The 11,345-nt window shown below is 48.6% G+C and overlaps 1 pseudogene; it reads left to right on the top strand.

The window, feature by feature from the left end:
* The first annotated feature begins 3,822 nt into the window (after positions 1 to 3,822).
* On the top strand, positions 3,823 to 9,030 carry LOC131400256 (SS18-like protein 2; annotated as a pseudogene).
* The last annotated feature ends 2,315 nt before the right edge of the window (positions 9,031 to 11,345 follow it).

The following is an 11,345-nucleotide window of genomic DNA, read 5'->3' as shown; positions in this document are numbered from 1 at the left end:
CTTCAAATTCATCCCAAACCACAGTTTTCTGTGTTTCATCGAAAAGCTTCTGATCAAAATCTAGATTGAAGACTATCCTTACAGCCAGGAAATCCTTCCTAAGGTCTGACCTCAGACTCCCCTGCTGGAGCGCAACTTGGTCCCCGACCCCAGCAAGAGACAGCCCTGCTCTTTTCCTTCTCTTTAGCAGGAGGAAGAAACCGTGCCCTTGGATTCAGCACCCCGCCCTCCAGGCAGAGCAGCCACTATGAAAAGAAATCTCATTGGAGACAAAGGCTGCAGGGCTCTGTGTGGCCGTCTGCACCAAAATCCGAGCTCTGTTGCCGGCGTCCTTCACGCTCCCTAGCCAAATGGGAAGCCCACACAGCAAAGGAATACTGCTTTCCTTTCTTTTGTTCAGCATCCATTACAGGCCAGCAATGACTGCTCAGCAGGCACATTTCTCTCTGGCTCGCCACGCAGCTCCGAAGCTGGGACTTGAGGGCTGTCCTTCACCCAGTGCCACACTGCAGCAGATCACCGCCAGCTTCCCGAGGGCGGTGTTCCAGGCGAGGAAAATTGCTCCCGAGATTGCTTAAGGCCCCTGGGGAAATGACAAGGAGAAATTAATCTTCCATCGCTAATCTTCCTTCACGGCTGGATCAGAACTGCCGCCTGCAGGAGATCGTCGCCTGGCTCCCGTGGGGCCCCAGATCCCTCCACACCTCCACTGGGAAGGGGGCAAGGCAGAGGTCAAAAGGAGGCGCCGTGTGTGATTCTCACACCCTCTGCGCTGTGTCTACATGACAGAATTTCCCCCGGTTTGGGCCAAATCACTGATGTTTGACATTGAGTGACTGCCTACACCTAACCCTCCAGGCCCACAGGATCTGGACCCTCCTCCAGCCTCTGCTTACATCCGCCCCTCTGGGCTCCAGCGACCCACCCCCTTCCCACAGCAAGGCCTAGACCTCGGCTGGGCCTTCTGCCTGGAGCCCTTTGTTGTCACAGGTGTAATGACTCTCATGTCCATGTCCCTGCTAGACCACGAGGGCAGGTACCTTATCTGTCTAATTTGCCACTGTACCTCCAGCACCTAGCACAGGGCCTGGTGTGTACCAAGTGCTCATTCATAGGTGTCGGCTGAAGGAAACCATTCCTGCAGCTTAGGATGTGCAGGGCATTGCCCTGGGTGCTCGGAGATGAAGAATAACACGTAACTTTCATCGTCATCATGATCATGACTAATTTACTTAATCCACACCAATGACCCCAAGGATTAGGTACAATTATTTTCTCCATTTTACAGAGAAAGAAACTGAGGCACAGAGAGGTTAAATACCTTGCTCAATGCAGGCGATCCATGCCAGAACATATGCTTGTGATCCCTATGCTCTAGGGCTGTCTTGGCTGGCTCCGTGGGCCTCCTCTTTTAGACCGTAGCTTGTTTCAGGTCAGGGCAGGTCTTCCCTTTCCTTAGTATTGTCCCTAGCCCACAGCAATCTAGACTCTCAGGAAGTACCAGTGAACAATTGTACACAATTCAGCCAAAATAAGCCATCAGCCTAGTTTTCATGGGCTTGCATTCTAAGACAAAAAGAGACAGAAAGTGAAGAAGAAATGCAAATCACAGGGGAATCAGGGAATTGTCCAAAATATGCAGATAGATTCTTGTCATTTTCCTTCAGAGCTTTCAGAGTGCAAAAGAAGAAATTGAGGCTGGAAAGTGAGTGAAGCCAGCCAAAGGCTTGCCGGCGGCCTCTGAGACTGCCTGCATTCCTCGCACTTTAAGGCTGAGAATTCCCAGGGGCCTTGTCCATCCTGCTGCGGAGAAGCCGTGGAATTCAGAGAGGGGAGAGCACAGGACTAGGAGTTGGCAGGGGACAGGAGGCTGTGCGGCTCCAGCATTTGGCGGCCTGCTACAGAGAAGCCTGACTCACTGGCTCCACGACTGGGAGGCCTGGCAAGCAGCCTCCACTGCCTTTGGCGCCCTGAGCAACTGTATTCGTTAGGACTGCATTAGGGCACAAGTAACCAAGAACTCCGTGAACAGCATCCTGAACAAACCTAATGGTTGTTTTTCTCGCAAAAGAAGAAGTCTAGGGGGTCGGCCCTGTGGCTTAGTGGTTAAGTGCGCACGCTCCGCTACTGACGGCCTGGGTTTGGATCCTGGGCGTGCACCGACGCACCACTTGTCGGGCCATGCTGAGGCCGCGTCCCACATACAGCAACTAGAAGGATGTGCAACTACGACATACAACTATCTACTGGGGCTTTGGGGAGAAAAAGGGAAAAAAAAAAGGGGGAGGATTGGCAATAGATGTTAGCTCAGGGCCGGTCTTCCTCAGCAAAAAGAGGAGGATGTTAAGTCATAGCCGATCTTCCACACACACACACAAAAAAAAAAAAGAAGAAGAAGAAGTCTAGAATTAGATGTCTATAGACGTGAGTTCGGGGACTTAAAACATCAGGGACAGCATTTCTGTGATTTTCTTGGCCTTTCCTTCTGGTCTCAAGACAGTGGCTATGGCTCCAAGAGCATGTTCATGGTCAAGGCAGGAAGGCAGGGGGAGGTGGGACAGCACCAAAAATATCGGTTCCTTTTCTAAAGAAGTGAAAGCTTTCCAAGAAAGGGTCCGTAAGACTTCAGTGTATGAGCCAACAGCTGGCAGTGGGTCACATGGCCACCTATAACTTCGAAGGGAGCCAGGAAAGCGAGCATTCAGCCTTTCCACCTTATATGTCAGGGAAGGGGGCTGGGAATGGGGCTTGGTTGAGGTTCCCCCAAAAGCAGAGCCTGAGACGAGGACTTGGGTGCAGGGCACTTATTTGGAAGGTGACCCCAGGAAGCACAGTGTGGGAGGGGAGTGAGACAGAGAGGGAAGCCGATTCAGGGAGTGTTCATGAACGAGTTACCACTGGGGGTAGCTGAAGCTCCATCCTCCCGGGGACCCCCTGAGAGGCCGTGTGGGACATGCCTCAGAACACATCCCCCACTCCAAACACCCAGCTCTGGGCGGCTGGGTCGAGGGTTCCTCATGGTGCTAACTCCGTGGCGTTTCCAGGTTGCATGGTTACAAAAAGATCCCTAGTGCCAAAGAAAGCCCATAGGCTGAGAAGAAAAGAGAGGCCAGCACTGTAGGCATTCCAGAAACAGCTCACCGCAGCTGCCGGTGAACGAAGACCGGGGCTGAGGGGATCCGGAGATGGGCATCAATAGTGCCTGCTACGGCCACCGACGCTTATTGCCAGAGTGACTCATTGGCAGTCCCCTGCTGTCCCTCCTCGAGTCTACCCATCAGAGCCCGGTGCTCAGTGACCCCACCAGGGCCCCTCCTTTCAGCCCTCTCCCTGCTAGTCCTTCTCTATAGCCACGCTCTCCCCTCCCCCGCCTGCCCTCAGACAGGCCCTTTGGTATTCCAGAAAGAACGTGATGAACTGATTTACGCCAATATTATAACGATACATCAACAACAATCATATGTATATGGCTCCTCAGAGTTCACCATGAACCTTTACATGCACTATGTTGTTTAAAACTCACAACATCACCTAGCGAGGAATCTGAGGCTCCGAGAAGTTAAGTCGTTTGCCCAGGGATACTCAGCTAATAAGCTGACCTAACTGGGTACTTTCTAAATGCTTATATTTCAAATATCAAGCTATCCCCACCTCCCCATGGTGCCTTTTGTTTTCCTGTCATAAGTAGGCACTCAATAAATATGTGTGTTGAATGGACTTTTCCCCCCCCAAAATAATTGCTAATTGTGGGAATTGTAGACATTGGAGAGCCTGTTAGAAACAGATTCTAGAATAATATCCAAGCTCCTTATCCTAGCCAACATGGCCCTGTATGATCTGGTACTCGCCGATTCTTCCTTTCATCTCATCACTCTCCTCCTGTCTACCTGCCCTCGCTTCTACAAGTCCCATCCTTCATTAATTACACTCCCGTTCCTTGAATAGGCCACTCTCTTTCCTGCCTCTGAGCCCTTGTTTTTGCTGTTCTCGCTGCCTAAAATTCTCTTCCCCTGGTTCTATCATTACTATCATTATCTGACTCACCCTGAAGCTCTCAGGTTAAATGTTGCCTCTTGTTAAGATAGGAATTCTCCCTAAATATCCATTCTTCTCTTTGTTGGTAAATAACTTCCAATTTTTCACTGAACACGTGGTTGGCCAGAATAAGGTCTACATTTCCCAGTTAGATGTGGCCAAGTGACAAAGTTCTAGCCAATACGGTATAAAATGAATGGGTGTATACAACTGGCAATAAGTGTCCCTAATGAGGAGTCTGCCCTCAGAAGAGTTGCTTCCTCTTCTCTGCCGGCTAGAATGGGTACCAGAAGGCTGGAGCTCAAGCAGAGGGGACCAGGGGTGGTGGCAAGCTACACAGAGAAGCCTCACGTACAACACAGTGCCAGAGCCACAGGGCAGCCAAGGCCCAGAGGGCCTGGAGGCCAACAGCACTCTCAAGCATGGGGAAATAGAGCTCTAAAAATGGTCCCCATACCCAAGACGGGCACAGACATGGCTGTGAGGCTGGAACCCCAAGAGGCCTCTGGGTAGCAGTGAGGGAACCAGAGACCACAGCAGCTCTAAAAAGGTCAGCAGTAAATGCATCGAGAAGAGCGGGTGTAGCAGTCTGGTGTAGGGAGGGTAGATTTTGAAAGTGGCCTCTACGATATTAATGATCTCACAAACTCTTCCAGAACCCTGCCATTCCACCATCAAGAAGTGGAAACCATTTCTCTCTCCTCTTGAAGTTGGCCAGGCCTTTGTGACCACCTTGACAAACGGAATGTGATGAAAGTAATGCCACATGATTTCTGAGGACTAGGTCATGAAAGGCAAACTGGCCTTCTCTCTCTCTCTCTCTCTCTTTCTCTCTCTCCACTCACCCTTAGAATCCAGCCGCCATACTGTGAGGAAGCCCAGGCGACAGGCAGAAGCCATGAGTAGCTGTTCCAGCTGGCAGCCCCAAATGAGGTGACACCCAGCACCAAGTGTCCAAGGAGGCCTTGAGGTGATCCCAACCCCCAGCCTTTGAGCCACCCCAGCTGACACCGAGTGGAGCAGAGAGAGATGTCCCTGCCATGCCCTGCTCAAATCACAGATTTTATAGGAAAAATCAATGTGGTGCTTGTTTTAAGTTCTGGAGAGCTTTGGTATGCAGCCGGAGAGAGATAACCCGATGGCAGAAGTGAGTAAGCACCAGTGGCGGCGTGTGAGCCCCTCCCTCGTGCCAGGGCCAGGGGTCAGCCCTTGATTACCCCTGGGGAGAAGGGAAGGAGGAGGTAGGGATGAGTGAGAACTGCATTTACCCTGAAAGGGACTATCTTCACACCAGAAGTGCCTGAGCTGGTCTGAATTGTCACACCGACATTTTCCACCATCAGTGGAAATGCAACCTGGAGAGCCAAGGTAATTTTAGTTTTAGGAAATTAAAGAGCATTCGTCTTTGCACACCAGAGTTTGTGATCAAGCAAAAACTCCTACCCACTTTACAATTTGGGGCTGAGGTGCGTCTACCCACAGCTCTGAGTCTAGCCCCCAAGCAGGCACTAAATTTGTCCACACAAAGACTAATGCTGCACTGGCCTTTCCAGCAGGAAATCATGGTTTAGTGGTATAAAGTCATGACCCCTGGAACTGTCACCCAGGGAAGTCCCTAAAACATTTTCCACATCTAAAGCTTTGTTTTTAAGTTGTGCTTGCTTATAGGAACCAAGGCAGAACAATGCGGGTGGCCAAACAGCAGAACCAGTCCAAACCAAGTTCAAGACGGCTATTGGGTGCCATGCACAAGAGGAAATGCGTGCAAAAGATGCTGTGAGCAAGAAGGGAAGATCTGCGCATGCCCCAAATGCCCCCGCCCCGAGTGATGACGCGGAGACCCCGCCCCCTTCACATCCCATAAGAACCCTGCTCACTTTCCCTTTGGGGAGAAAGTGTTTTAGAGCATGAGCTCTGCCTCCTCTATTCATTGATCAATGAATCAAGTTTCCGCTCTGCTATTCTGAACCCAATCTAGTTCTATTGGTGAGAGCAGCTCCGGGCAAAAGGACCCACTCACGGTCACTGGTCCCTTAGGGCTCGGTAACAGAACCAAGTGGGTCTCTCAGTTCATCCCTTTACCATTCCAGTCCACCCGAGGCTTCTGGCAATGGGAGGGAAGGGGAAGGATTAGTGCAGGTGGAGAGCCCCATCCCTGATCCATTCTCGGGGAGGGTGGGGGGGCACCCACAGTCAAGCTGCAGCCCCACCTGTTTACATCCCTCTTCTTGGCCTCTGCTCAAATGGTCACATGCTGGCCTAGTCACTTTGTGGACAATCCAGGCAGAAGGTTGTGGATGGGCCAGATGTGCCTCCAGGCTTCCTTAGCCTTCCAATTCTGAGACAGATGTTTTATGACTCAAGAATTTTGGGGAGGGGCCGGCCCGGTGGCGCCAGTGGTTAAGTGCGCACGCTCCACTGTGGTGGCCCGGGGTTCACAGGTTGGCATCCCAGGCGCGCACTGACGCACCGCTTGTCAGGCTATGCTGTGGCGGGGTCCCATATAAAGTGGAGGAAGATGGGCACGGATGTTAGCCCAGGCCCAGTCTTCCTCAGCAAAAAGAGGAGGATTGGCAGATGTTAGCACAGGGCTGATCTTCCTCAAAAAAAAAAAAAAAGAGTTTTGAGAAGGCAATCTTGCTTCAAGTATTCCTATTGTAATCTACACCACAAGTTTTTACAAAAGGGATGTTTTTCCTTTGAGATACGTGAAATAGCTCTCCGTCCCCAAACATGCCTTGGAACCCTTCAGCTCACTCTGCCTACAAGTTGAGCAGCGCCGTATTTTTTGCTCCTCAAACAAATTAGGTGCGTAGTCTCAGGAGTAACACATGGTTGCCATTAACGCTCATGACGTTTGGGGTTTGGTGTAAACCCACATTTTATTCACTGAACTATTTCTTTTTTCCAAAATAGTGAAAAGAACTACAAAACACAAGAGCAATTACGTGACTTAACTTTCCAGCTCTGTCAAGCTGTGATTAAAAGTGGACAAATAATAATAGCACTTATGTTTCTTTCTGGAAAAGCAAGAAAAAAAGGAAATTTTTTGCCATGGTTGTTTTTTTAATGCCATAAACTACCAGTGATGAGAAGTGGAGAGAATGATGGGGCTTCCTGAAAGCATGAGAAGCTACAAGGAAAGACCTTTTTCGTGAGGGACAAGGGCTTGGTGACCACTCAGGTCCTGGAGATATGTGACATGTTCCCTGTCAGGACACTTGGAGTTATGGTTTAGCCTCTGATGGCTCACTCACCTCTGGTAGAATCCAAGAGAGACTGGCTATGATATGGTGATTTATAATAGGAAATATATATTTGGTCTTCATCCCCATTTCTGGCACAGAGCTCCTAAAACACCTGGAATTTGTTAAGTGATTCGAGTGCTAACAAGTGCCTTTTGTTATGTTAATAAGGTGATTTTGGAAAGCCCCTAGGTCACCTAATAATGGGGGCTGGTCAACAGAGGAACCAACCATGTGATTAGTGGGTTGGAACTTTCAGTCCCGCCCCCTAACCTCCGGGGAGGGAGAGGGGAGAGGGGCTGGAGGTTGACTCAATCGCCAATGGCCAATGATTTAATCAATCATGCCTATGTGATGAAGCCGCCATAAAAACCCAAAAGAATAGAGTTTCAAGAGCTTCCCCATGCCTTGCCCTGTGCATCTCTTCCATCTGGCTGTTCCTGAGTTATGTCCTTTTATAATACACCAGTGATCTAGTAAGTAAAATGTTTCTCTGAGTTCTGTGAGCTGCTCTAGCAAATTAATCGAACCCGAAGAGAGGGTCGTGGGAACCTCTGATTTATAGCCAGTCGGTCACAAGCACGGGTAACAACCTGGACTTACGACTGGTGTCTGAAGTCCAAGGTAGGGGGAAGCCTTGTAGGACCCAGCCCTTCACCTGTGGGATCTGATGCTATCTCCAGGTAGATAGTGTCAGAATTAGGTTGAATTCTAGGATACCCAGCTGGTGTCCGGAGCATTGCTTGCTTGTTGGCGGTGTGGGGAGCCCCCCTGCCCCCCACGAATTTGAATTGGGATCTGGACACTTGTACTGGCCAATAGCCTATGTTAATGAGGGGCAAGAACTGGCTCCTAATTCACCAGCCAACCCTGTATGATCTCCCCTAGATTCCCTGAGGATTTTTCAAATAATCTTGGATAGGTCCTTCCACGGTCGCTTAGCTCTCCTATCCACGCTTTTATCTGTCCTGATTTAGATCTGTAGGCCCGGTCACAGTTTAGGCCATCTGAGGTCTCCCATGTGCCCTGATCCTTGGGAAGGTGGTAAAGGAATATCCCGGGAGAAGTCAAGAGGCTTACATAATTCCGTATCACAGAGGACTGCGTTCGGCTGCCCATAATGGAAAGTCAACAACTGTGGTGGCTTGATGGAAAAGGAATTGATTTGTCTCAGGCAGTAAGAGGTCAGAGTAATACAGTCCCGGTCTGAAAGGGTGGCCCACGAAGGTCAAGCAGGAGCCAGGGCCTGTCTGTCTCCCCCTCCTCCAGCCTTGCCAATGGGAACTGCATCTCCAGCCCAGGCCCTCGCTCCAGCAAAAGGAGAGAGCAGCAGAACAGGCAATGCCAGCTGACTTCGGATTGCGTCCCACTGGCTAGAGCAGAGTCACATGGCCACTCCTACTGCACAGATGTCTGGGAAAGTGGGTTATTGGCTCTAAAGCCTTGCTCTGAAGGACTATCAGCGAGAGGGGAGTTGAAACGGGGGTTTAGGTACCGGACTGGCTGAGAGGCAAGGTGGAAGTCAATCAGTAGGATCCTGCGGCTCCTGGAGGAGAATGACCAGCTGATCCGCTGTATCGTGGAGTATCAGAACAAAGACCCGGTGAATGAGTGCGTCCAGTACCAGCAAGTATTACACAGAAATCTCATTTATCTGGCCACCATCACAGATGCCAACCCAACCAGTGCTTCAAAAGCAATGGAATAATCTTCCAGTTGGCTGTTGTGAGGAGTAATTGAATGTAATCCATTTCCTATGAAATGGAGATAGGATCTTTACCAACTCAACTGCTTAAAACATGAATGAAACCTCTGTGGCTCTTTTAAAAATGTGAAAATGTGAATAAAGCTACTAAATTAACTGTATTCTCAATGTAAATATTTATTTTAATAGTTAAGCAGATTCCCTCAATTAAAAAAAAAGAAATGAGGATTTAGGGAGCCAACCTACCATACCTGCCTTGATCTCTTTTGGACTGATGGTATGGTTTTTTCTTTTTTTTGAGATATAATTGACATATAACATTATGTTCGTTCCAAGTGTACAACATGATTCAAAATTTGTATATATTGCTAAATGATCACTACAATAGGTCTCTTAGCAACTTTCAAATATGCACTACAGTATTATTAACTATAGTCACCATGCCGTGCATTACATCCCCATGACTTATTTATTTTATAACTGGAAGTTTGTACCTTTTGACCCCCTTTGCCCATTTTGCCCACCCACCACCTCCCTCAGGCGTCCACCAATCTCCTCTGTATCTATGAGCTCAATTTTTTTGTTGTTTGGTTTGGTTTGGGTTTTTTAGATTCCACATATAAATGAGATCATACAGTATTTGTCTTTCTCTGTCTGACTTATTTCACTTACCATGATGTCCTCAAGGTCTATCCATGTTGTCACAAATGGCAGGATTTTTTTCTTTTTTATGGCTGAATAATATTCCAGTATTCATTTTCTTTAATGATGGTGTGGTTTCTTTGCTTACATTTTGCTTCACCAACAGGCTGGGGTGTTTCTTAAGTCTTATTTCACTACTGATATAGTTGTTTGTTTGTTTTTTAAGTTGGGTTCATTTTGTTGTTCAAGGGGGCAGGAGTGAGAGGGAAGTTTCCTGTTAAATATAGGGGGGCCGAGAAACACGGAATGAGAATCTCCACACCTCTGCCAATCTCAATTCTCATAGTAAGAATATTCAGCATCCAAAGAATTGCTGGGATAATTAAACTGTTTAATTCCTAGAGCAGTAAAAACTACTTTCTGTTACATGACGTAGAAACCCCCGTGGAAACTGGCTGAAATACTGATTGGGGATGTATTTGTTCACACGACCTTAAATCCAGAGGTAGAACTGGCTTCAGGCAAGCCTCGATCCAGCAACACTATAATATCTCCAGTGCCTAGTACCTCCCTATTTCACTGTTCTGTCTTCTGAGGCACAGGCTTCCTCCTCAGCTTTGCTCCCTGAGGCAGACGCTATTGATGCCCCCCCATTCCTTATCCCCTCAGCCTGCCTGAACAGCTGCAGGAGATAGTTCACTGTGCTCTGACAACCTCCTTCTCCAGCGTGTGCATGTCTCTAATGCTCTGCCTGGCTGCTTTCTCCAGCACCAGGGGAGCTGGTGCTACTGAATGCTGGGAACTCATGCTGGGGGACATCTCCTCTCCCTGCAGCTCCATACTTGGCTTGTGCTCTATTTCTGTTGGACAGTGCTGCTACAGATTCTACAGCAAACTACAGCCTCCGCACTAAACCCGGCCAGCCACCTGTTTTGTAAATAAAGTTTTATTGGAACCCAGCCACACCTGTTCATTTTTATACTATCTGTGGCTGCTTTTGCTGCAATGGCAGTGTTGAGTAGTTGCAACAGAAATCATATGGCCTGCAAAGTGTAAAATATTTCTTCTCTGGCCCAGTACAGAAAAAGTTTGAGGATCCCCGACAGAGAATATTGACCTTAGGAATATTTCCAGGCTGCAAAAATATTACTGGCTTTCAGAAAAGAGGAGAAGTTTGGTTATTTTTGGAATGTATAAGAATATATATTTAGGGCCGGCCCCGTGGCTTAGCGGTTAAGTGCACGCGCTCTGCTACTGGCGGCCCGGGTTCGGATCCCAGGTGCACACTGACTCACCGCTTCTCCGGCCATGCTGAGGCCGCGTCCCACATACAGCAACTAGAAGGATGTGCAACTACGACATACAACTATCTACTGGGGCTTTGGGGAAAAAAAAGGAGGAGGATTGGCAATAGATGTTAGCTCAGAGCCGGTCTTCCTCAGCAAAAAGAGGAGGATTAGCATGGATGTTAGCTCAGGGCTGATCTTCCTCACACACACACACAAAAAGAATATATATTTAACACGTGTGTGTGCATCATATGTGACCGGTGTGTATGCATGTGTATTTTGGGGTGGAAAAGGGAAGATGGCAGCCGTGTGAAAATTAATGCATACAGCAACGTGGACACCTCAACAGGACATTGAAGTCCCTGCTTCCAAGTAATGACTGACCCTATGTGAATTTTGACTAAAATGAAAAGTGTTTTTAATGAGCTC

This window comes from Diceros bicornis, chromosome X (genome assembly GCF_020826845.1).
Source record: "Diceros bicornis minor isolate mBicDic1 chromosome X, mDicBic1.mat.cur, whole genome shotgun sequence".
Lineage (NCBI taxonomy): Eukaryota > Metazoa > Chordata > Mammalia > Perissodactyla > Rhinocerotidae > Diceros > Diceros bicornis.
Note: the sequence above shows the minus strand (reverse complement) of the source record. Positions and strands in the feature narration are given on the sequence as shown.